This window comes from Saimiri boliviensis, chromosome 1, assembly GCF_048565385.1.
Source record: "Saimiri boliviensis isolate mSaiBol1 chromosome 1, mSaiBol1.pri, whole genome shotgun sequence".
Lineage (NCBI taxonomy): Eukaryota > Metazoa > Chordata > Mammalia > Primates > Cebidae > Saimiri > Saimiri boliviensis.
Window position 1 is genome coordinate 184718482 of NC_133449.1, and position 25289 is coordinate 184743770.

Consider the following 25289-nt stretch of genomic DNA (forward strand, 5'->3'; position numbering starts at 1 on the left):
CACAAAAGAGGCAGACCACACAGTGGAAATGTATCTACGTTACTCATCAGTTAGCCACTAGAAAAGTAATTCAAAATCATGCCCTAGTGGCAGTGAGGTAGCAATGTCATTTTAATAAGTTAATTTAATGCTTTAAAAAATACAAATTGAGGGGGGATCCCAAGAGGGCAGAATAAGAGGCAGCTCCGAAAAGCAGCTCCCGGCCAGAGAGACGCAGAAGCCGAGTGGTCTCCACAATTCCAAACGAGGTACCAGGCTCCTTTTGTGGGTCTGGTTGGACAGTGGGTATAAATCAAACAGGGCAAGTTGAAGCAAGGCAGGGCACTGCCCCACCCAGGAGGTGCATGCAACTGACCAGAGGACTGGGGGAATCTCCCGCCATGGGACTTTAGTTTGGATACAGCACTCCACCCAAGCCCTCTACAACTCACAGAACAGGAGATCTTTCCTGGGCTGAAAAGCCTCAGCAAACTGCCTGAACAGGGCAGAACAGCAACTTCAGCAGGTGCCAGGGCTGTCAGCATAGATCTAGGCAGAAGCACTGGCTGGCGCAAAAGCCAGAAAGCTGGCTGGACAGAGCTAACCGCCCCTCAGAAAGAAGGGGAACTGAAAACAGGAAAAAAAACCCATATGGAAGGATGGGTTCCCCCTGCACAAAGACCAGCGGGCTAAAAACCTCTCACTCCAGAGTTTCACACCCAGAACATCAGTTAGAGAGTGACCAGGAACCAACGAGCTTGGCGAGGGGAAGGGAAGCCACCATTGTAGAAGCTGGCCTAATTTTCCTGAGTAAATAAAGGATGCAGGGCCGGGCGAGGTGGCTCATGCCTATAATCCCAGCACTTTGGGAGGCCAAGGTGGGTGGATCACGAGGTCAAGAGATCGAGACCATCCTGGTCAACAAGGTGAAAACCCGTCTCTACTAAAAATACAAAAATTAGCTGGGCATGGTGGCACGTGCCTGTAGTCCCAGCTACTCAGGAGGCTGAGGCAGGAGAATTGCCTGAACCCAAGAGGTGGAGGTTGCAGTGAGCCGAGATCGCACCATTGCACTCCAGCCTGGGTAACAAGAGCGAAACTCGGTCTCAAAAAAAAAAAAAGATGCAGCAGCTTCACTGAATCCGTGGAAGCCCAGCAGCACCTCTGCAGGCAAAGGAAAGGCCGCCTCCCCATGCAGCTACCTGTGATCAAAACTATATAAATCCAAAAAGATAGGAAGAAATCAGCACAAGAAGAATGAAACCATCAACAACCAGAATGTGTCTCCCCCACAAAGGGAACACAACTCCTTATCAGCAAGGGAACAAAGCAGGATGGATAATGAATTTGACAAATTGAGAGAAGCACACTTCAGGAAGTGGGTAATAACAAAACTTATCTGAGTTAAAGGAATATGTTCTATCCCAATACAAAGAAACTAAAAACCTTGAAAAAGGGTTAGAGGAAATGCTAACTGAAACAACCAGCTTAGAGAAGAACATAAACGACCTGATAGAGCTGAAAAACACAGCACCAGAACTTCATGAAGCATACACAAGTTTCAATAACCAAATAGATCAAGCAGAAGAAAAGATATCAGAGATTGGAGATCAAATCAATGAAATAAAAGGAGAAAGCAAGAAAAGAGAACAAAGAGTGGAAAGAAATGAACAAAGCCTTCAAGAAATATGGGATTACATGAAAAGACCTAATGTACACTTGGTCAGTGTACCGGAATTTGACAGGGAGAATGAATCCAAGCTGGAAAACACTCTTCAGGATATTATCCAGGAGAACTTCTGCAACCTAGCAAGGCAGGCAAACATTCAAGTACAGGAAACACAGAGAACACCACAGTGACATTTCTCTAGAATAGCAACCCCAAGGCACATAATTGTCAGGTTTACCAGGGTTGAAATGAAGGAACAAATACTAAAGAGAGCCAGAGAGAAAGGTTGGGACACCCACAAGGAGACGCGCACATCACACTCACAGTGCATCTCTCAGCAGCAACCCTAACAGCCATAAGAAAGTGGGGAGCCAATATTGAGCATCCTTAAAGAAGATAACTTTCAACCCAGAATTTCACACCCAGCCAAACTAAGCTTCATAAGTGATGGAGAAATAAAATCCTTTATAGACAAGCAATTGCTGAGAGATTTTATCACTACCACACTTGCCCTACAAGAGTTCCTTAAGGAAGCACTAAACACAGAAAGGAAAAACTAATACCAGCCACTGCAAAAAAAGAACCAAATGGTAATGACCAATGATCCAATGAAGAAATTACACCAACCAAAGGGCAAAGCTACCAACCAGTAATAAAATGGCAGGATCAAATTCACACATAGCAATATTAACATTAAATGTAAATGGACAAAATGCCCCATTCAAAAGATACAGACTGGCAAATTGGATAAAAAGCAAAGAACCATTGGTGTGCTGTATTCAGGAAACCCATCTCATATGCAAAGACACACACAGACTCAAAAAAAAGGGATGGAAGAAGATTTACCAAGCAAATGGAGAGCAAAGAAAAAAAGCAGAGGTGGCAATCCTAGTCTCTGATAAAACAGACATTATACCAAGAAAGATCAAAAGAGACAAAGAAGGGCATTACATAATGGTAAATGGATCGATACATCAAGAAGAGCTAACTATTCTAAATATATATGCACCCAAAACAGGAGCACCCAGATACATAAAGCAAGTCTTTAACAACCTACAAAGAGACTTAGACTCCCACACAATAATAGTGTGAGACTTCAACACTCCACTATCAATATTAGACAGATCAAGACACAAATTCAACAAGGAAATCCAGGACTTGAATGCAGATCTGGACCAAGTGAACTTAACAGACATCTACAGAATTCTCAACCCCATTCCAAGAATATACATTCTTCTCAGCACCACATAGCACTTACTCTAAAATTGACCACATAATTGAAAATAACTCCTCAGCAAATGCAAATGAACAGAAATCATAACAGTCTCCCAGGCCACAGTGCAATCAAATTAAAACTCAGGATTAAGAAACTAACTCAAAATCACAAAACTTCATGGAAAATGAAAAATTGGCTCCTGAATGTCCACTGGATAAACAATGAAATGAAGGCAGAAATAAAGATGTTCTTCAAAACCAACGAGAATGAAGACACAAAACACCAGAATCTCTGGGACACATTTAAAGCAGTGTCTAGAGAGAAATTCATAGCAATAAATGCCCACATGAGGAGGAAGGAAAGTCTAAAATCGACACCCTATCAACAAAATTGAAAGAGTTACAGGGGCAAGATCCAAAACATTCAAAACCTAGCAGAAGACAAGAAATAACTAAGATCAGAGCAGAACTGAAGGAGATAGAGTCACAAAAAGAAACCTTGAAAAATCAACAAATCCTGCAGCTGGTTTTTCAAAAATATCAACAAAATAGACAGACCACTAGCCAGATAAAAAGAAAAGAAAAGAGAGAATATCAAATAGATGCAATAAAAATGATAAAGGGGATATCACCACAGATTCCACAGAAATACAAACCATCATCAGAGATTATTGCAAACAACTCTATGCACATAAACTAGTAAACCTGGAAGAAATCGTTAAGTTCCTGGACACTTGCATCCTCCCAAGCCTAAACCAAGAAGAAGTTAAAACCCTAAATAGACGAATAACAAGGGCAGAAGATGAGGCAGCAATTAAGAGCCTACCACCCCAAAAAAGCCCAGGTCCAGATGGGTTCACAACCGAATTCTACCAGACATACAAAGAGGAGCTGGTACCACTCCTTCTGAAACTATTCCAAACAATCCAAAAAGAGGGAATTCTTCCCAAATCATTTTATGAGACCAACATCATCCTGATACCAAAACCTGGCAGAGACTCAGCAAGAAAAGAAAACTTCAGGCCAATATCCATGATGAACATAGATGCAAAAATCTTCAATAAAATACTGGCAAACCGATTGCAACAGCACATGAAAAAGCTTATCCACCATGATCAAGTAGGATTCATCCCAGGGATGCAAGGCTGGTTCAACATATGCAAGTCTATAAACATAATTCACCACATAAACAGAACCAAAGACAAAAACCACATGATTATCTCAATTGATGCAGAGAAGGCCTTTGACAAAATTCAGCAGCCCTTTATGCTAAAAACCCTCAATAAACTAGGTATTGATGGAATGTATCTCAAAATAATAAAAGCTATTTATGACAAACCAACAGACAAAATCACACTGAATGCAATAAAACTGGAAGCATTCCCTTTGTAATCTGGCACTAGACAAGGATGCCCTTTCTCACCACTCCTATTCAATATAATATTGGAAGTTCTAGCCAGAACAATCAGGCAAGAAAAAGAAATAAAGGATATTCAAATAGGAAAGGAGGAAGTCAAATTGTCTCTATTTGCAGATGACATGATTGTATATTTAGAAGACCCCATCATCTCAGCCCAAAATCTCCTGAAACGGATAAGCAACTTCAGCAAAATCTCAGGATACAAAATCAACGTGCAAAAATCACAAGCATTCCTGTACATCAATAACAGACTTAAAGAGAGCCAAATCAAGAATGAAGTGCCATTCACAATTTCTACAAAGAGAATGAAATACCTAGAAATACAACTAACAAGGAACATAAAGGACCTCTTCAAGGAGAACTACAAACCACTGCTGAACGAAATAAGAGAGGACACAAACAGATGGAGAAATATTCCATGCTCATGGTTAGGAAGAATCAATATTGTGAAAATGGCCATACCGCCCAAAGTAATTTACAGATTCAACGCTATCCCCATCAAGCTACCAATGACCTTCTTCACAGAACTAGAAAAAAAACACCTTAAACTTCATATGCAACCAAAAGAGAGCCCACATAGCCAAATCAATTCTAAGCAAAAAGAACAATGTTGGAGGCATCACACTGCCGGACTTCAAACTATACTACAAGGCTACAGTAATCAAAACAGCATGGTACTGGTACCAAAACAGAGATATAGACCAATGGAAAAGAACAGAGGCCTCAGAGGCAACACAACATATCTACAAACATCTGATCTTTGACAAACCTGACAAAAACAAGCAATGGGGAAAGGATTCCCTATCTAATAAATGGTGTTTGGAAAACTGGCTAGCCATGTGCAGAAAGCAGAAACTGGACTCCTTCCTGATACCTTACACTAAAATTAACTCTAGATAGATTAAAGACTTAAACACTAGACCTAACACCATAAAAACCCTAGAAGAAAATCTAGGCAAAGCCATTCAGGACACAGGAAACAGGCAAGAACTTCATGACCAAAACACAAAAAGCATTGGCAACAAAAGCCAAAACAGACAAATGGGACCTAATCAATCTCCACAGCTTCTGCACAGCAAAAGAAGCAGTCATTAGAGTGAATCGGCCACCAACAGAATAGGAAAAAATTTTTGCAATCTACCCATCTGACAAAGGGCTAATATCTAGAATCTACAAAGAACTAAAGCAGATTTACAAGAAAAAAACAAACAAGCCCATCCAAAAGTGAGCAAATGACATGAACAGACACTTTTCAAAAGAAGACATACATGAGGCCAACAAACATATGAAAACATGCTCTTCATCACTGGTCATTAGAGAAATGCAAATCAAAACTACATTGAGATACCATCTCAGGCCAGTTAGAATGGCAATCATTAAAAAATCTGGAGACAACAGATGCTGGAGAGGACATGGAGAAATAGGAATACTTTCTTTAGCACTGTTGGTGAGAGTGTAAATTAGTTCAACCATTGTGGAAAACAGTGTGGCGATTCCAAGGACCTAGAAATAGAAATTCCATTTGACCCAGCAATCCCATTACTGGGCATATTTCCAAAGGACTATAAATCGTTCTAGTATAAGGACACATGCACACGAATGTTCATTGCAGCACTGTTTACAATAGCAAAGACCTGGAACCAACCCAAATGCCCATCAATGATAGACTGGACAGGGAAAATGTGGCACATATACACAATAGAATACTATGCAGCCATAAAAAAACAACGAATTTGTGTCCTTTGGAGGGAAAAGGATGAACCTGGAAACCATCATTCTCTGCAGACTGACACAAGAACAGAAAATCAAACACCACATGTTCTCACTTACAAGTGAGTGTTGAACAATGAGAACACATGGACACAGGTAGGGGAACATCACACACTGGGGTCTGTTGGGGGAAAATGGGAGAGGGACAGGGGCGGGTGGGGAGTTGGGGAGAGACAGCATGAAGAGAAATGCCAGATACAGGTGATGGGGAGGAAGGCAGCAAATCACACTGCCATGTGTGTACCTATGCAACAATCTTGCATGTTCTTCACATGTACCCCAAAACCTAAAATGAAGAAAAAAAAAGAATAAAAAGGCCAGCACATATTTATAAAATGCTGAACATCACTAAATTATCAGACAAATCCAAATCAAAACCACAATGAAATAGTAATGTCATCTTCCTAAAGTTAGAAGGGCTGTTATGATAAGAACAAGAAAAAATGCTGGCAAGGATGCAGAGAAAGGAGATATCTTACACATTTTTGTTGGGAGTGTAAATTAGTACAGCTATTATGAAAAATAGTATAAGGCTTCCTGAAAACATTTAACATAGAACTACTATATGATGCAGCAATCCCATTTCTGGGTATATATGCAACGGAAATGCAATGATTATGTCAGAGAGAGCTATACCCCCATGGTTACTGCAGTACTACTCACAATAGCCAAGAGATGGACTCAACCCAAATATTCTTCAACAGAAGAGAGGATATGGCAAATGTGCTCCATATACACAATGGAATACTGTGTAACCATAAAAAAGAATGAAATCCTTCCATCTGTGGCAACATGGATGAACCTGGAGGATATTATGTTCAGTGAAATAAGCCAGGTACAGAAAAGCAAATACCACATGACCTCACTAATAGACAGAATCTTAAAAGTTGATCTCGTGGAAGTAGAAATTATATAAAAGTGATTACCAGAGGTTTGGGAGGGTTGGAGGAAAGAGTAAATGAGTACGGAGTTACAATTAGATGGGAACAATCTATTCCAGTGTTCTATTACAGAGTAGGGTGACTACAGCTAATAAAAATGTATTCTATTTTTCAAGGTAGCTAAAAAAGAGGACCTTGAATTTCATCACCACAAAGAAATGATAAATGTTTGAAGTGATGGATATGCTATCTAATCAAACTCGATCATTATACAATATACAGGGGTATTAAAATATCACATTGTACCCCATAAACATGTAATAGTATTATGTGTCTGAACACAGGGAGGGAAACATCACATACTGGGGCCAGTTGTGGGGAAAGAGCAAGGGGAGGGAGAGCATTAGGACAAACAGCTGATGTATGCAGGGCTTAAAGCCTAGATGATGGGTTGATAGGTGCAGCAAACCACCATGGCACACGTACACCTATGTAACAAACCTGCGTGTTCTGCACATGTGTCCCAGAACTTAAAGTAAAATAAAAATAAAATAATTAAATAAAATAAATTATCATGTGTCAGTTATAAGCAAAATTTTTCAAAGTTAAATTTAGGAAAAAGCAAAAGAGGGCAGCTCATATTAACTGACCTTTCTAAACTTTTATCATCTAATCGTTTTTTTCCCTCTTTGCTTGGCAACCACTAAACATGCTGTTATTGCCACAGCACATACACAGCCAGTGTCTCCTGTGCCAGAGACACATTCAAATGACAATGCAACACTTTTTATTAAGAAGAACAGCCCAGTGAGCTGGAGATGCCTTGCCTGTAGCTGCTTTGCTATGTTTAAACTGTCCTTTGTGCATCATTTATTCTGAACACATTTGAGGACAACTGGAAACAAACTGATGAGTAAGTCTGAGTACTGAGAGAGGTGAAGGAATGACATTTTAAAGGCAAACACAGACTTTTCAGCCAGAAGCAGCACCAGCTGCTACAGATGCTGATATAACAGATGACACGGGGAGCAGTGAGCACAGTGCAATGTCAGTTTCATTCCACCTGTAATGGAAAGACCAGAGGTTGCCATCAAAGAAAGCAATCCACTAGAAACAAAAGCTACAGTGCCCAGGCAGTGCTGAGGGGTTGGGCTCTTTTCTCAGCAAGATAAATAACAGAAAGATAAGTGGAGCACCAGTGAAAATTATCATTGCAGGAGAGAGAGGGAGACAAAGAAAGAGATCTGGAAGGCATCTACCTCTGCGGCAGAAAAGACATTTTAAGTAGCATCCAAAACCTGAAGAGTGTAGCCTCACAGGCTTCTTCAATGCAAGCTGTGCGCACCTCCTGTGGAAGCAAAAGGCTTTTGCTTTTTGTTCGTTGACCTTAAAGAAACTCTACTTCGGTACCTTTAATTTAAGAATTCTTTGCCAACACCTCAGGTTTTAAATCATTACTAGTAATAGGAACAAGTGCCAAAACATTTGACTAGCTGTCCAAAGTATTTGTGAGTTTAAAAATATAGTCTTGTTGGTTGAAAATGTCAGTTAGTTGTCAGTTAACCTTGAAGTCTTTCTGACCCATGTCCTCTGGAAGAGTTCATGGAAATAAAAACAGAGAGAATCAAAATGTACCTAACTCAGGATCTGCAAACCCCACGAAACAGCAAATCAAAGGGTTGATTCCAAGTCAGTCTGACATTTGAAAAACAGCAGGGCTTACATCAGGTGAGACATCAAAAGCAACACAAAGGAAGTCAGGCAATCACAGCCTTATCTGGTCTTTGCTAGGAAAGAAAGGGTGGAGAATCTGAGACATCCATTTCTCAATATGTCCACCACAAGTTAGATGCTCTCTATTACACAGAGAAATTACAGAGGTCCAATTTCCATTTGGTCATTCAAAAACCATTTATTGAGGCACTACTATGTACCAGGCATCATATTTATTAGGGACTAAAAAGTAACTGCAAAAGACACAGTGCCTAATAATAAACATATATAGTTATATGATTTTAAAGGTGTGCAATAAATATTCTAAAAAGGAGTGTGCTGCTTTCAAAATAATAAAGTGATTTTAAAGAATCATTCAGAGAAATCTAGTAAATAATAATAGCAATATATTAATACGAGATGATGCCAGGTTTTTGATAAGAATGAAATGTAGATCGTGCCATTAATTGAGGGTGCTTATGTAAAAACGAGTACATTTAAGAGGGACTACAGTGAATTCAGATTTGAATATGCTTTTCAGATATCCACAGTTGTTCTCAAAATAACAAAATGGCCCAAACTGCAGTTATGTCCTTCTTTCTGCCACCATCATCGCCTTTGATGTTATGAAAGTGACAACCTCCATAATACCAAAACATCATCACCTTCGACGTTATGACACATAAATCGCAAAATGAACAGTGTAGAAACAGAAAGAAAAGAGTGATCTCACTGTATCAAGGGAAAGCATTTAGGAAACCTGAGAGTTTGGGACAATTATGCCAGACACTCAGACATTTTTTTTTCTCTTTTTCCCTCCACCTTCTCTATAATTTAATTGTTAGGAGTTATGAATTCTAGGATTTACAAAGGTTTCAATTCTGAGTCTACCACTTTCTGCCTCAGTGACCCTGATGACTTACTGAGTCTTCCAGGTTTTGCTTCCTCCTCTCTAAACAGGGATGCTAGTACCTAGTTCATACAGCTGAGAAGATTAACAGGATGCTGAACATAAAAGGCTTAAACCAGTGCCTGGGGGATAGCCAGTGCACAAGAAGTGTAGTCACATTTGTCCCCTACTCTTGCTTTTCTCCCATTTCTTGTGCTTTTATTTCCTATACCCACCAACCCTTTTTCACTTTCCAATGAGAAATTTCATATAGTAGACTAATTTTTTTTTAAAAGAGAAAAAAAAAGTTTCGATTGAGAAGACCTAGATTTCAATATTGGTACTGCCATGTATTACATGTGTGTTCTTATAAAAAGTTCCTCGACCTTCTGGATTTGTTATCCTAAGCATAAACTGCAGATGTTAGTAATGTCTTTCTTATTAGGATACGGTCAAGGGTGAGGAAGATGTTATGTCCTTTGTGTGTTCAATTATTCCAGATACTTTTCATTTCCTTCTTCAATTCCACTTGCCTGTCATCTACACCCTTCTGTGCTCTAGAGAGCTGACATTTATCAACTAAATCAATAGGCAACCTGGCCTTCTGGCTTCTAGCTTAGAGTGGCAGATAGAAAAGAACAAAAGGATTTTGAGAAGATAGGATAGTATAGTCAGGATATTGATTTCCCCCGTTCTCTTGCTGGGTCTTCTCTGGGTAAACTGTGCCAACCTATTGAAGATCATAGCTTTTGTTAAGAAGTCCCTTCTCTGGGTTCCTCCAGCTGCTCCGTCTCCTGGTACTTTGGTACTCAAGGCTCCCTCTTTGCTAGTTCTGCACTCATACCAACATCCTTTGCCAGATTCCCTGAAACAACCCTGCACACACCTTTGTAAAGCATCTCTCTATTAAATTCTCCTCAGTTACCCCTGTTTGAGTGTGCCATCTGTTTCTTTCTAGGATCCTGACTGCTACAGCATGTAAAGTCCTTGGCATGCCTGGCTCTTAAGAAATGAGTTTCTCCCTACAAACAATGCCTGCCAATGTCTTCCTCAAACCTTGCTTGGCTACAGGGTGTTGTTCACAGTCAAGAAGAAAAGTCCTGACCTTGATAACCTGAATCTGGACCACAATGTAGAACCTTTGAAAAACTGGGAAAATAACAGTCCCCAAAATTGAAAAATAACATCCACATCTTTCTTGAAAATTCTGCACTGAAAGCGAACCTGTAATAAGTATGGTTTATGTCCACTGCTCTTATATGTTGTCCGCTTGTATGCTGCCAACTACAGCAATGTCTTGTTCCACATTCTGTGTTTTAGATGACTGCTGAGTCCTCTAACACATGTGTAATGATTAATACTGTGTCAACTTAATTGGATTGAAAGACAAAGTATTGATCCTGGCTGTGTCTGTGAGGGTGTTGCCAAAGAAGATTAATGTTTGAATGAGTGGGCTGGGAAAGGCAGACCCACCCTTAATCTGGGTGGGCACCATCTAATCAGCTGCCAGCACAACTAGAATGTAAAGCAGGCAGAAAAATGCGGAAAGAGACTGGCCTAGACTCCCAGTCTATATCTCTCTCATGCTGGATGCTTCCTGCCCTTGAACATTGGACTCCAAGTTCTTCAGTTTTGAAACTCGGACTGGCTCTCCCTGCTCCTCAGCCTGCACACGGTCGACTGTGGGACTCTGAGATTCCATGAGTTCTGTTCCTCTAGAGAACCCTGACTAACACAACATGAGGAAGAGGAGCAGACCAAAAGATAGAAAAGCAAAGTTTGTTTTCTGTCACTGATCCCGAAAATATACATCTCTAAAGGAGTTTCTCCCAAAGACTGACTCCATGATTGGGTAAAAGTGGCATAAGAACAATCTGAAGTTGACTAAGTCCTTTAAAAATGGTATTTAAAAGTTCAGTAAGGTTTGACATGGAATATAAAGTCTCCAAATGGTTTTCTTATTTATAACTGCTCTACCAGCATCTCTTTCAGTATGAAATCAAAATATTCATATTTTGGCTTGCAATAAATAAAATGAGAGTGAATTATGTAGCTGCCAAAAAATATAGGAGCATTTTTTTTTTACATGACACACTTCTCCTATTTTGTTTTATTTTTCCTGTGCCCTGGCTTTTTTCCACCCCTGCTGGCTTCATTTCTGTGTTCATTTTCCGTATATTCAAACATACTTTTCTTAGGCTCCATGTTATATTAGCTTCCTTCCAAATACCAAATATTTGTAATTTAATCCTTGAAAATATGCAAGATATTAACTTTATGGTGCTGTTTCCATAACCCTTGACACTGCATATTTTAAAGAGCTTTAAAAAATTCTGATGATTGTTCTTAGTTTTGAGAAAATATGTGCTCATAGGACAGCCACTTAAAGTGTAAGTAGTATTTGAAATCATTAGTGCTAACATGCATCAGTGTGATATTTCTTTTATATGTAAATATAGACGATCTCTTTGGATGTTTTGTAGCCTTTTTTATCTGCTTCACAAATGTTTAGACTGCATATTTTAAGAGTTATAAATCTCACTGATGCACAGAAAATAAATACTGATGTCTCCATTTTGTTTAAAGGGTGTAAACGCTGATTCTTCCTTCTCTTCTACTCAAGCCCCTTTTGACTAAGGGCCTTAATTTTCAAGTTCCTCATAAGAAGCTACATAGTTCAGGTTCCTTCAGAACAAACTTGACACACAATAATAATTACAGGACAGAATTTTCCCTTAGGAACCTGTAGCATGTATCTACAAGGCTGTTCTCATGTTTTGGTTTACTAAAGGGAAATAAAAGAGATGCTGAAAGATGAAGAAGTCCTATGAGGAAATGCTTTTTTTATTTTTTTCAAATTGAGGTTCAATGTTTTCTTTTCCTCTTTTTAAAATTTTATTTAACGCTTATACAACCAAATAAAAGTGAAAGGACAACAGTCAGTATGAAGAGTCCTCCGTCTCATTCTGTACCTCTTTGTTTTATACTTCCAGCATTGATGGGTGCCTCAAATATTTGGCCATGGAGCACCCATAATAGGCTTTCAACCATGCGCTGTCAGGAAATTTCTCCAGTGGCTTGGACCAGTTCTTCACAGACAACCCCAATCCATTGGCTTTGCAACCAGACTGATATGCACTTGGAAGGATCATTAAAAAGACATTGTATAGAACAATCTTATCATCAAAAATTACAAATAGTCTATGTTTAATACACTTCCCTACATGACTATAAAGAACATTATTAATTCAGCAAGTTACTTTTCTGGATAAAGTTTTTATGAATACTTTTAAAATATGCATGCTGTCACTTGTAAGAAAAATCTTCTATTCATTGCTTTGGATGGTGGCCAATGTCTAAAGAAGGCAGAATCTGAGTGGCACATGTTTAGTGAGCTGATTAGTTGCCATTTGCCATGCTCTATAGAGAGAAAAAGAGGAACTGCAATTTTAAGATAATCTTTTAAAATCTACTATCATTTCCCACTACAAAAACTGTGATGCAGCCTGTTAAATAAAAGATAATTAGTCTAGAGAAGGTCTGGTGATTGTAAACTCATTCCCAATTTAAAAAAAAAAAAGAAACCTGTTATTTTGCTGGGAAACCATCCTTATCGCTTAGAAAATTCAGGGTTATAACAAAAGTTCATGGGCTCCATAGCTGGAGGCATAAGAAGGGGAAACTAGAGAATAGCTTTGGAGCACAGCCTCTGCTCAATATATGTCATATAAATAAGGATTGACTGAATCATATTAATTCAATGAAAATAGCGCAGATTTTGTAGCAAAAAAAACAGTTGCAAATTCTGACTCAGATCCTTATTAGCTGTGGTCTTAAGCCAGTCATTTAAATGTAGTCTCATCTTCCTCCACAGTAAAATGAATAATAATAACATCTGAGGATTCACAGTACACCTGCAAAGCCAGAGCAGACTGGCAAATAGAGTTGCCCAATAGACAGTTTTTCTGGAAAACTATATTTTGTTTAATTTTTATCACAGTGTGCTATGAAAGAGAAGAGTTCAAAGAGGAAAATATTAAATTCAACCACTATGACATCGGCTAATCTAAAATTGACTTTCTCTCTCCCTCAGTATTACCCCAAACTTCATCTCAGCCCCGGTTTTCTAGCTGCTGCTTCTTTGTTTATGAAAGGGAAGAGCTTAATTTTCCTGGCCAATTTATCACTTCCACAGTGACCAAGAGTTTCCCTGAACTGTTCCCTCAACACAGGAAAGACTGAATTATTTCCCACAGCAAGAATTTCACTTGTCCTTTTGCTCTCTGCTCCCACAGAGTGCCTCTGCCTCCCAGCTGAAAAATAATCTGGATCTGAGAAAGGGAACTTGGTGATCTGACTTTTCTTCTGATTGACCAACCCTAGCAAATATTCTTCACCCTTGATTAGCCATTGATTTTATTTTACAACTTCAGTAAATCCACAAGGAAAAGATATGCTCTTACAGATAAATCACCTAGTTAAGGACCCAGACTTTGCAGCCAACCTGCCTGGGTTTTCGGGGTTCCTTGCTTGGCTGTGCGACCATGGGCAAGTGATTAATTTTTCTTTTTGTCAGTATTTTCACCTGAAGAAAGGAGTATAAAAATAACTCCAACCCCTTTGGGCTATAGGGAAATTTAAAAGAGTTAATACATGCAAAAGACTTTAGAACCTATAGTAAATGCCATATCAGTGTTGTTTATGTTTTCTCAAGGGTCTCTATTAAATTTTTCATAATTTTCATAATTAAATTCATATTTTCATAATTTTTCAAAATTATTCATAATTTTCATGCATATATGTATATGTATATGTGTTTATATTTGGATATATATATAGTTGGAGATATATAGATAGATAGATAGATAGTTGGAGATATAGATAGATAGATAAATAGATAAATAGATAGATATTGATGTGTAGTTAAGATGGTTGGTTTAGTCCAGGCAATGTGAACTAATCCCTCACCCTTCTCTAGGGCACCACTGATTGCATGTGCTTGAAGAGAGGTGCTTTTTAAATGGTTTCTGTCTACATCAGACCAGTCACCTTGGGGACTTCCCCGAAATCCTTCTTCATTCAATGTCTCCAAAATTATGTCATTGCAATTAGATTCAATCCCTATCTCTAACACAGCATCCTGAAGGTCACAGGCAGTCTTTCACTATTCCAGAAAGGGCCCAAACCCCAGCAGACCCTTCTCTCACTTTACATCCAGGAAGAAGCAATAAGCTATGAGGGGCCATCATGCTAGGGAGCAGAGATTTCAAAGGGATGAAAGAACTAATCAAGAATGCTTGATTTCCAACACTCTTTGGATTGTATTTCTTGATATCATTTCCTATTTCCTATTTCCTTTCCGAAAAGTTGCTGTATCTCCTGCTTGATAGGGATTTCTCTGTTCTTGGAAGCCTTAGGTGTTGTTGGCTTGCCAACATGTACCGTTCTCCAGGTCTTGGGGCTGAGCTTGCAAACTAACTGCAGGTGAGCCAGACACCTCCTAAAGATCACACAGAACTCTGAGTGTCTTAATTAGTTACTAGTATTTCAAACTAGTAACATTTCACCTAATGATTTGATTTTGCCTTCTCTTGAAAATTTGAAAGATTTAGCAAAATTGGACCCAGCTTCTTTCATAGGAATAACTGCTTAAAGCTCTGAAATAAGCCAGAATTCCCATCATTCCTTATTGTCTCAGCCCATCTGCTGTACACTCATTTATGCAGCCTACTGAGGCCTCTAGAAGTTCTCAAATGATTGACCTTTTTCTTAGGAAGAACTGGGTTTTTTCCCCTTTGTATTTCCTTCTTTATCTGTTTCTCCTCCTTCTATTAATTTTTTCCTTTCTTCTTCCTTCTTTTTTCTTATTCTTCTACTTCATCTATTCTGACCACTGGATAGCCTCAAGCACCATGGTCAAGAATCAGATCTAAGGTAACGGTACACATGAGACTGACTTGAATTCAAAGATTTCAGGTCCACTTGCTCAAACTAAAAGAATCCTCAGTCATAGTTGTCCAAGATGAGGTAAGACACAAGAACCATCTCTTGTGTCCCTTTATTGTCAAGTGTTCTATCCCTGTCTAATTTCATATCTCCCACTGGGAGAAAAGAGGTAGCAACACCATTATTACCAATAATGCCACGCTCTTTAGAAACTGTTTGTATGGAAACAATACAGACCTTCCTGCCTCTGTAATTATCTAATACCATTCACTTACAGCTAGTTTCATCATTAGTCATACCATTGCATCATCCAGCCTCCTCTCTGTGGATAATGGTTTCCAATGACCCTTTCAACCGTTGTTACTGAGCTTTGTTGATGATAACCACAATATAGGAATATCTAGGGTAGGCAGAAAAAATGTGAACCACATTTTGTTTTCTGGGCATGTTAAATTTACCATACAAAAATTTACATTGTAAAACCATAGTTAACTACACATCTCCCAACTGAGGAGCCCATAATCATAGCATTCCTGTAATTTGATTGCTTTCAATGTTGACTGCTCCTTTGACTTCCGTATACCACAATCAGCTGGGGCAATAGGCAAAGAGCCTGCAGGCGGGGTGCACAGAACAGTCTCATTCTCACAAGCAGTGTCCGTTCCTCATGTGGCACACCTAAAGACAGACCAGGGTGAGTAAAACATCACCGCACCAATAAGATGCAAAAGAGGAGAGCAACTGAAGGGACTGCTGGCTTTGCATAGCACTTCTCTGCCTTCTGCAGAGATAAGTCTGATTTCCAAAGACTGCCTGGTGAGAGGGTGGACTGACAATCCAGGGTCACTGGTGGGGGTGCACACAGAGTAAATAATACCCACGGCACCCCCTCACCACCTTTGTGTACTGTGGACTTGAGGTGATGGAGTGGTGGAAACTCAAAGGGCCAGCACATGTCTTTTACATTCATTTTAAACTTAAAAGTCAATGGTAGATGCTGGGCAAGACAGAATGCTGAAATCGTTCTGTGCCTCATGTGCATGAGGTTGTGTCAGCTTGGCAGCACCATTCTCTAGGCCCAACTTCACATGACCCCATCAGGAAAAGCAGGCTGGCCAGTAAAAAAAAAAAAAACCACTCTGCAGAGCTGCACCATCTGGAAGCTGAGTCCTGGACACAGGCCCCTTGGATATCCCACAGAGAGAGTCTTGATGCTTCTTAGGAGCATCTGATCAACCCTTGTTAAAGGTGGGGTGAGGGTACAATGGTGGGAGAATACCCTGAAAGAAAAAAATAAGGAGCAGGGCTCATGCATCCCTGGTGCAGATTCAGGTCACCTCCTGCCAAAGGAATAGTTGGCCTAACCAGTCTCAGGCACCAAAGAGACCCATCTGCTTGAATCTGAGGGCAGTACTGGCCATTTAGGCACCCTTTAGAAGCATTTCTGAGACTCTTTTGAGTAGGGTTGATATGGGCCATAGCTTTATTCTGTGGTTGTTGGTCACTGTAGCAAGCCTGTGTCTTGCCCCATTCTTTCTGGACGTCTATTGCTATAACATAAAATGACTCTCTTTTTTTTTCTCTTAATATTGGCAATTTTGTATGGTCATGTTACTTTGCTTTTAAGCTGAAAAACATTCCTCTCTTAAAATTCTTAACCACAATCTACAACAAGGCTCTGGGGTTTAATAAAACTTTAATAATAGCTTAAGAGTACAGAAGGGAGATGAAAAAAAGAAAAGGAAAAAAAACAAAGAGAAAAAGATTAGGTAAACATTCCTCCTCTTACAGTCTCTGGGCTATACCCAATCCCAATGATTCTTTATGATCATTGCCCAGCTAGAAAACGTCAGCATAAGGTAAGTGCCCAATGAATAAATATTAGTTAAATGACTGAATGAAAAGTCGAAAATTCCATTGCAGTGGGAGAGTCTTTGATGGTATTGTTCTTAGCCTGGAGTTACTGCTCCCTCTCTGAGTCTCAAGCCTCACGGAGATGCGGATAGGCCATTCTTAGATCTGCCGCACAGGTATGGAATTACTCCACTGGTTCAATTCTAGTCACAGTGAAGTTTACTTCTTTCATTATTATTCACAGACATTTAACTCTCAGTTTCCTTTCAGGATTAGATCTTGAGTTGACCTTTATAAAAACAAAATCCCATTGGCAGGTTTTTGCCACCTTTCCCACCCCACCTGCAAATAAGCATCTTCCGAGGCATGAGTTCAATACCAGCAACACTAATTTTGAAACTGCATTTTCTTCTCTTGTCTCCACAGCCTTCCAGTGTTTCAACTGCCAGATAAAATTCAAGGTTCGAGTTCCTGAACTTTTCTAACCATCCAGCAGCCCCTACAAGTGGTTACATTTCCTAAACAAATGACAAATTTGGGGTAGGAGGCAGGGAGCTAATTTGATTATTTCTATGTTTCTCTTTATTGAAGAGTGAGCATTTTGCTTGGCTTTGCCCTCTGTATTTAGATCTTCCTCATTACCCTACCAGTGAGAGCTGGTCAAAGATCCTGGCCATCTCTACATCTTTTTCCACTTTAGTTACAAGACTAACAATTACCAACATGCAGTATAAGTTCACTGCTGAAAGCCTTAAATTGTTAAATATCGAGTAACAAGGGAGCTTTCATTTCCTAAAAGTTATAATTGTTTAGAATTCACAGCCTTATATTTATGCTTTGACAATTTCTTGGGTAATAAATGCTAAGTTAGTATCAGGTTTTAAACTTAATGTATTTATAATCTACATATAGTGTTATTTTAAAAAGCCTACTTATAAATGATAAAACTTTGCTATAATTTGCAGGGCTGTCCAAACTTTTGGCTTCCCTGGGATACACTGGAAGGAAGAATTGCCTTGGGCCACACATAAAATACACAAACACTAACAATAGCTGATGAGAAAAAAAAATTGCCATTTAAAAAAAATCTCATAATGTTTTAAGAAAATTTACAAATTTATGTTGGGCCACATTCAAAGCCATCCTGGGCTGCATCCAGCCTGTGGGTCATGGGTTGGACAAGCTTCTAACTAGAGTTTATAATGATTTTTTCATCATTTAGCCTCTGTTTCCAAAAATAAGTTATTTTTCCCTAATAACTTATACAACTTGATAGTTAATTGTTAAAATAACCACTAAAATAGCCATCCCACTTATGACTCCTTAAAGAAAATCCATTTGTATAAAGAAAGATTAGATGAATGAATAAACAATTTTGTTTAATAGTAAATTCACAGCTAATATCAGAAGTTACATAATTTAGAATGGGCTCCCCTAAATTATCTTTGGTTTGAGTTAGTATGCAGTCCTAGGTAATTTAAGAAACCGTGCCCCTTTTTTGTATTTATTTAAATAAAAGTAAACTATCCTATAGACTACTCTTAACCTTGTCTGAAAGAGGGTGATGATTTTTAGAGTTACGATTGTTAATGGCCTTTGAATGCAGCCTGCACAGGCCCTTAACTCCCCAGCGTACAGTAAGGTTTAGCCCTTTCCAGATGGGAAAATGATAAGGACACTAGAAAGATAGTAGGTCATTCCTGGGCAGCTGCCAGAAACTTGCAGCAAAATGAATCGTGTAGGGCTGCAGTGCTTTAGCCAGCGTTTTTCCATTTTAATTTATCAAGCCAAAGCTTGTTGACATGAAAGTGAATGAAATTGTTATACAGTGGGCTCTAAAAAGCCGGCTCAAGGGTTTAGTGGAGAAGAACTCCGACTATAAATAACAAAGAAAATACAGGGAATGTTCTTTCTACCAGCACCTGCTCTGCTGTTTGAGATGCATCGGCAATTAACTCAAATCCCAATATCAGCAGCAACTGGAAAAAGGCCAATTCTTTGAAATATTACAGAGGCTCCAAATCTGTTGTAGATGATTATCAAAGGGTTGATTCTCAAACTGCTTATTTTAGTTTTTTGATATGTGGGGCTGTATTTATTTGTTTATCAAATGTAATAAAGTAACTGACAGAAATGACAAGTATTATTGATATTGCTAGTAGAGTGGCTTTGCAATCAGAAAAGGTTAATACCATCCTACTTGAAAAAAGATATTTTGCAGTGACTTGTCCAAAAACGAAAACAATGAAATAAATCACAGACTAGCATTCATAAATGAAATCTCTGCATTTAGCTGAAGCATATAAATCAGATTTTACAGTAAAAACAAGATATCTGCAATTTCCACTATGAGTAAAAGAAAAAACACTAGCTGATTAGAGTAAGATTTAACACAAGTGCATTAAGGAGAAAAAAAAAACCTTCCTTGATGAAGGAGTATTTAACATTTTAAACCTCTACTTCATGGTTCTGCACATAGTGACTCTTGATTAAATATATTTCTCTGATTAAAGAATGTTACATGTACTAGCAAGAGATAAAGTATAATACTGTCCCTTTTCTTCTGAGGATGGAATAACACAATGTTTCCACCGCATATGCTCACATCCTGTGGAATCTAGAAAAAATATATACCCTCTGAGTCCGTTTATTTCTTAATTGTTGGGCTTATTTATTTGTGCCTTTACTCAAAGGATATTTATTGAATGTCTGTTTGGGGCAACACACCATATAAGGTTCTGTCAACTTTCCCAACTGATGGTGCAGATGAGTCAACTGAGTATGATGCCTACTTTTTTTTTTTAATCAGGAAAGATAAAGCGTGAATAAATACTTACAATATAAATAAGAATGAAACAGTAATCAAAGTTTCCTATTATCACCATGCTTTTTTCAATTTATGAATTCACTTATATTTATATCTCACAGAAACATAAAACTAAGTGCCATTCAGATTCATAATAATTTATTGCCTGTATTTAAAATAATAAAATAGCATGTACGGTAGTGCCGGAAAATCTAGAATATATGTTCACTATAATATAATCAATATTCTGCACATATACTATTGGGTCAGTCCACATAATAATACTGAAAGTCATTTAAAATTGCTATTAATATTATTTAATGATGATAATAAAAGACTAGACTCCACAATTAACACTGAGAAAAAAATAAAACAATGATTAACATTTGTAAATGCTTATTATGTTCTAGGCATTTTGCTAATTGCTTTATACATATTACTAACTGGATCATTATATTATCCCTGTGGGTAAGAACTGCCCTTCTCAGCATTTTAAAGACAAGGAAACTGAGGATCAGAACATTTCACCAAGTGGGCAATGTCTGAATTTGGACCCAGATGAGCAGTACGACCAATAATGATACTAATCTGAAACAAATTATAAATATTTAATAATAAAAGGTAAAGTGTTATTTACAGATAATATGATTGCATATGTCAAAAAAGAGAATGAACTAGAAACCTGTGACAAATGAAGATGTTATATTTATATAGCTAATAAATATAAATCTCATAAATAATAATGAATTTTAAAATATAATGGAAGAAAATATCTCAATCATAACCCCAAATAGAAAGATCTTTGCAGAAACAAACTTTATATAGAATATGTAGGACATTAAAATAAATAAATAAAAAGAATGTTTAGGACATTACAAGGTGAAAATTTTTCAGAGTCTATAGAAAGACATACTATATGCCTTCAATAAACTGCAATTTATCTTGTTCTTAGAAATAAGAGCTCAACATTAAACCATCATTTCTTTTGGAAGAAAAAAAGTACGCTCTAAAATCTACAAACTAAAACTGTTACTACATTAGCCTGAAAAGTAAACATATAAAACTAGCTGGATTATAAAGAGGAAGAGTAAGGAGTTGTACCAGAAAATAAAACATATGATAAAGCTTCAGTTCGTATCACTTCAATAATAGGCCAGGAATATACAAAAGCATCAGTGGAAAAGAAAGTCCAGAAACACACTCAAATACATATGGAAATTATCATAAAGAGAGCATTTCAAATCAGTGTGGGTAAAGATAAATTTTTCAATAAATCTGTGATAACTATATAGTCATTTGGAAAAAGTAAAGCCACATCTCCAAATTACTACTTAGCTAAAAATAAACTCCAGATGGATCAAAGATTTAAAGTAAACAATGAAGCCATTAAAGAACAGGATGAAAACGTGACTGAATTTATTTATAACCTAGGGTGGGGATGATCTTTCTAAGCACACACAAAATTCAGAAACCATAAATTTGATAATGTAGACAACACTTAAAAAAAAAAAAACCACTCTTTGAGCAAAGCTTAAAACGTTATGAAAAGAAAAAGCATTTAACTAACAAGAAACACAGGATTCACAGCTAATTACCGAAATTTAGGAAAAAATCTTTACAAATTTATTTTTAAAATAGAGAACAAGCTCACAAAAAAAACAAACAAGAAATATCAATGCACAAAAGAGAGCACTTTATAAGAAAAGGAACAAATAACTAGTCAGCATATAAAAAAGTCTTAACTTTCCTGACCCTGAAACAAATACAAATTATGTAAAAACACAATGATATATAATTATATTAAAAAATAATTCTAAAAGAGGGAATAACTTAAATATCATTCAGATTTCTTAAGTCATGGTATATCTTATGTCATGGTATATCTACACATGGTGTAATAATGTACAGCCCAACCAATTAAAAAATTAGAGTAGATCTAAGTAATATGAAACATTTTATCACTTAACCAAATATTTATTCATTTTTAAAGAGTAAGAACAACAAAGTAAAGTGAAAAGGTGCTAATGGTAGACTATTTCTAGCTATCAACATTCAAAAAATCCTAATCAGATGTATGGTTTGCAAATATTTTCTCCCATTCTGTAGGTTTTCTCTCCACTCTGTTGTTTTCATCAAGCTTTTTAGTTTGATATAATCTCATTTGTCTATTTTTGCTTTTGTTGTCTACACTTTTGAAGTTATATTTTAAAAATATATTTTGCCAAGACCAATGTCAAGTAGCTTTTCCCCTGTGTTTTCTTCTAGTCATTTTATAGTATCAGATCTTGTGTTTAAGTCTTTAATTCATTTTAAGCTGATTTTTGTATATGGGTCCAATTTCATTTGTCTGCACGTGGATATTCCATTTTCCTGGCACCATTTCGTTAAAAACGTGAGCTTTGAATGAAGAGACCCCCAAACAGGCTTTGTGTAAGCAACATGGCTGTTTATTCACCCGGGTGCAGGTGGGCTAAGGCTGAAGAGGGAGTTAGCGAAGGGCAGTGGGGTAAGAGTTGGTTTTATAGGTTGGGGCAATTCTTTTGGGGAGGGGGCAGTGGGATAAGAGTTGGTTTTATAGGTTGGGGCAATTCCTTTGGGGAGGGGGCAGTGGTGTTACCGAGTAAAATCAGTTACAGTGGTGGGGGTTGGGGCAAGGAGTAAGTTCAGTTATAATGGTGGGTAGGGTAAGAGTAGCTAAGATGGCAGAGTGGAGTGAGGAGTATTCACATTATCATAATAACATTTAAGATGGCAGAGTGGGGTGAGGGGAAGCTTATGTCCTGAGGAAGCTCTGCTGGGCTATCAGGGATAATGGGGAACTCAGGTAGCGGGTGAGGGTGATCAGAGGCAGGCAGGACTTTACATTTTCTGGGTCCAGGCTTGCACATGGAGGTCTAACACATTTATTTGATATTGCTTGCTTTATTATGTGACCTTGACACCTTTGTCAAAGATCAGTTGACATAAATTGTCATTTTTGTACTTTAAAATGTATTATAAATTTTAAAAGCTTATATGTATTTGGCATTTTCCTTTACCTCTTTTTGCCAGATTTTTATTTTTAAGACAGGGCCTTGCTCTGTACCCATGCTGGAGTGTAGTGTACCATCTCAGCTCACTGCAACCTCTGCCTCCTGGGCCAAAGGGATTCTCCCACTTCAATCTCCCTAGTAGCTGGAAGTACAGGTGCGTATCACCACATGCAGCTAATTTTTGTAGAGACAGATGTTCACCATGTTGCCCACATTGCTTTTGAACTCCTGGGCTCAAGGGATCCTCCCTCCTCAGCCTCCCAATGTGCTAAGATTACAGGCTTGAGCCACAGTGCCCAGCCATTGCCAGATATTTTTTACTGCTATTTTAAGCAAACTAATTGGTGGTACTCAAACACCAGATGAATACAACTGATGTTTCAAGAAACTGCCAAACACTAACATTTTCATAGAGGCCATAAATAGCAAGGCCAATTAATTTTCTTGCTTTCCCTTTCTATTCTTTTTCTTTCTTCCCTTCTTCTGTCCTTTCTTCCTTCTTTTCTTCCCTCTTCCCTCTTTCATTTTTTCCATTCTTTTTTTTTTCTTCCTTCTTTCCTTCTAACAAATTGGCCAATACTACATGGCAGTCACAATTCCAGGTTCAGTGAATAGAGAAGTAAACAAGATAAGGCTTCCAACCTTCTACTGCTCACATTCTAATGTGAGAAAATACAAATGAATAGTACAAAGTATTCTAAATAAAACGTTTTTAAAAAGGAAACATGAAATAGACATTTTTAGATAAACAAAAGCTGAAAGAACCGGTTGCTAGCAGACCTCTGTGAAATAAATTTCATGGTTTATAAGCCACCCAGTTTATTGTAGTTTGTTGTAACAGCCCAAGCTAGCTAAGACATATGCTATGTTAATGCATTTGAAGGCTCAATGATGAAACAGTGTCAATTCTCTCCAAATTAATGTGTGATACAAGTCCAACCATAATCTAACTAGGCTTTTATGTAGAAATTGACAAGTTGATTCTAGCGTATACAGGAAAATGCAAAAAATCTAAAATCTCTTTGTAAAAGAGGAAGATATCTGGAGAACATTCACTATCCTATTTCAACACTTATTACAAAGCTACCGTATACCATCAGGGAAGTTATAGACAAATAAGGACAGAGATATAGTTCAACAAACAGCAGAGTCCAAAAATAGATGTGTATATGTTTTTATCCAACAAAAGATCAAGACAATTTAATATGGAAAAAGATTTTTCAGCAAGTAGCATTGCAACAACTGGATAAATTTATGAAAGAAACATGAATCCTGACCCGTCTCAAATAATACACAAAAATTAAATCAAGATGAATCATAGACCTAAGTGTAAAAGCTAAACTCTTAAAATTCTAAAGGAAAATATAACAGAATATCCTTATGGCCCTGGGGTAGGCAATGGTTTCTTAAAGAGAAAATAGAGCAGGCATGGTGGCTGATGCCTGTAATCCCAGCACTTTGGGAGGCCAAGGAGGGCAGATTACTTGAGGTCAGGAGTTCAAGATCAGCCTCACCAACGTGATAAAAATCCCATCTCTATTAAAAATACAAAAACTAGCCAGGTAAAGTGACAGGTGCCTGTAATCCCAGCTATTCAGGAGGCTGACACAAAAGAATCATTTGAATCCAGGAGCGGAGGATGCAGTGAGCCAAGCTCACGCCATTGCACTCCAACCTGGGTGACAGAGGTAGACTCTGTCTCAAAAAAAAAAGAAAGAAAATAGTAAGCACCAACAATAAAATACAAAAATAAATAAATAATTTGACTTCAGCAAAGTTAAAACCTAACAACCCAGCTTTTTTAAAATTTATTTATTTATTTATTTATTTATTTATTTATTTTGATACGGAGTTTCGCTCTTGTTACCCAGGCTGGAGTGCAATGGCGCGATCTCGGCTCACCGCAACCTCCGCCTCCTGGGTTCAGGCAATTCTCCTGCCTCAGCCTCCTGAGTAGCTGGGATTACAGGCATGCGCCACCATGCCCAGCTAATTTTTTGTATTTGTAGTAGAGATGGGGTTTCACCAGTTGACCAGGATGGTCTTGATCTCTTGAACTCGTGATCCACCCGCCTCGGCCTCCCAAAGTGCTGGGATTACAGGCTTGAGCCACCG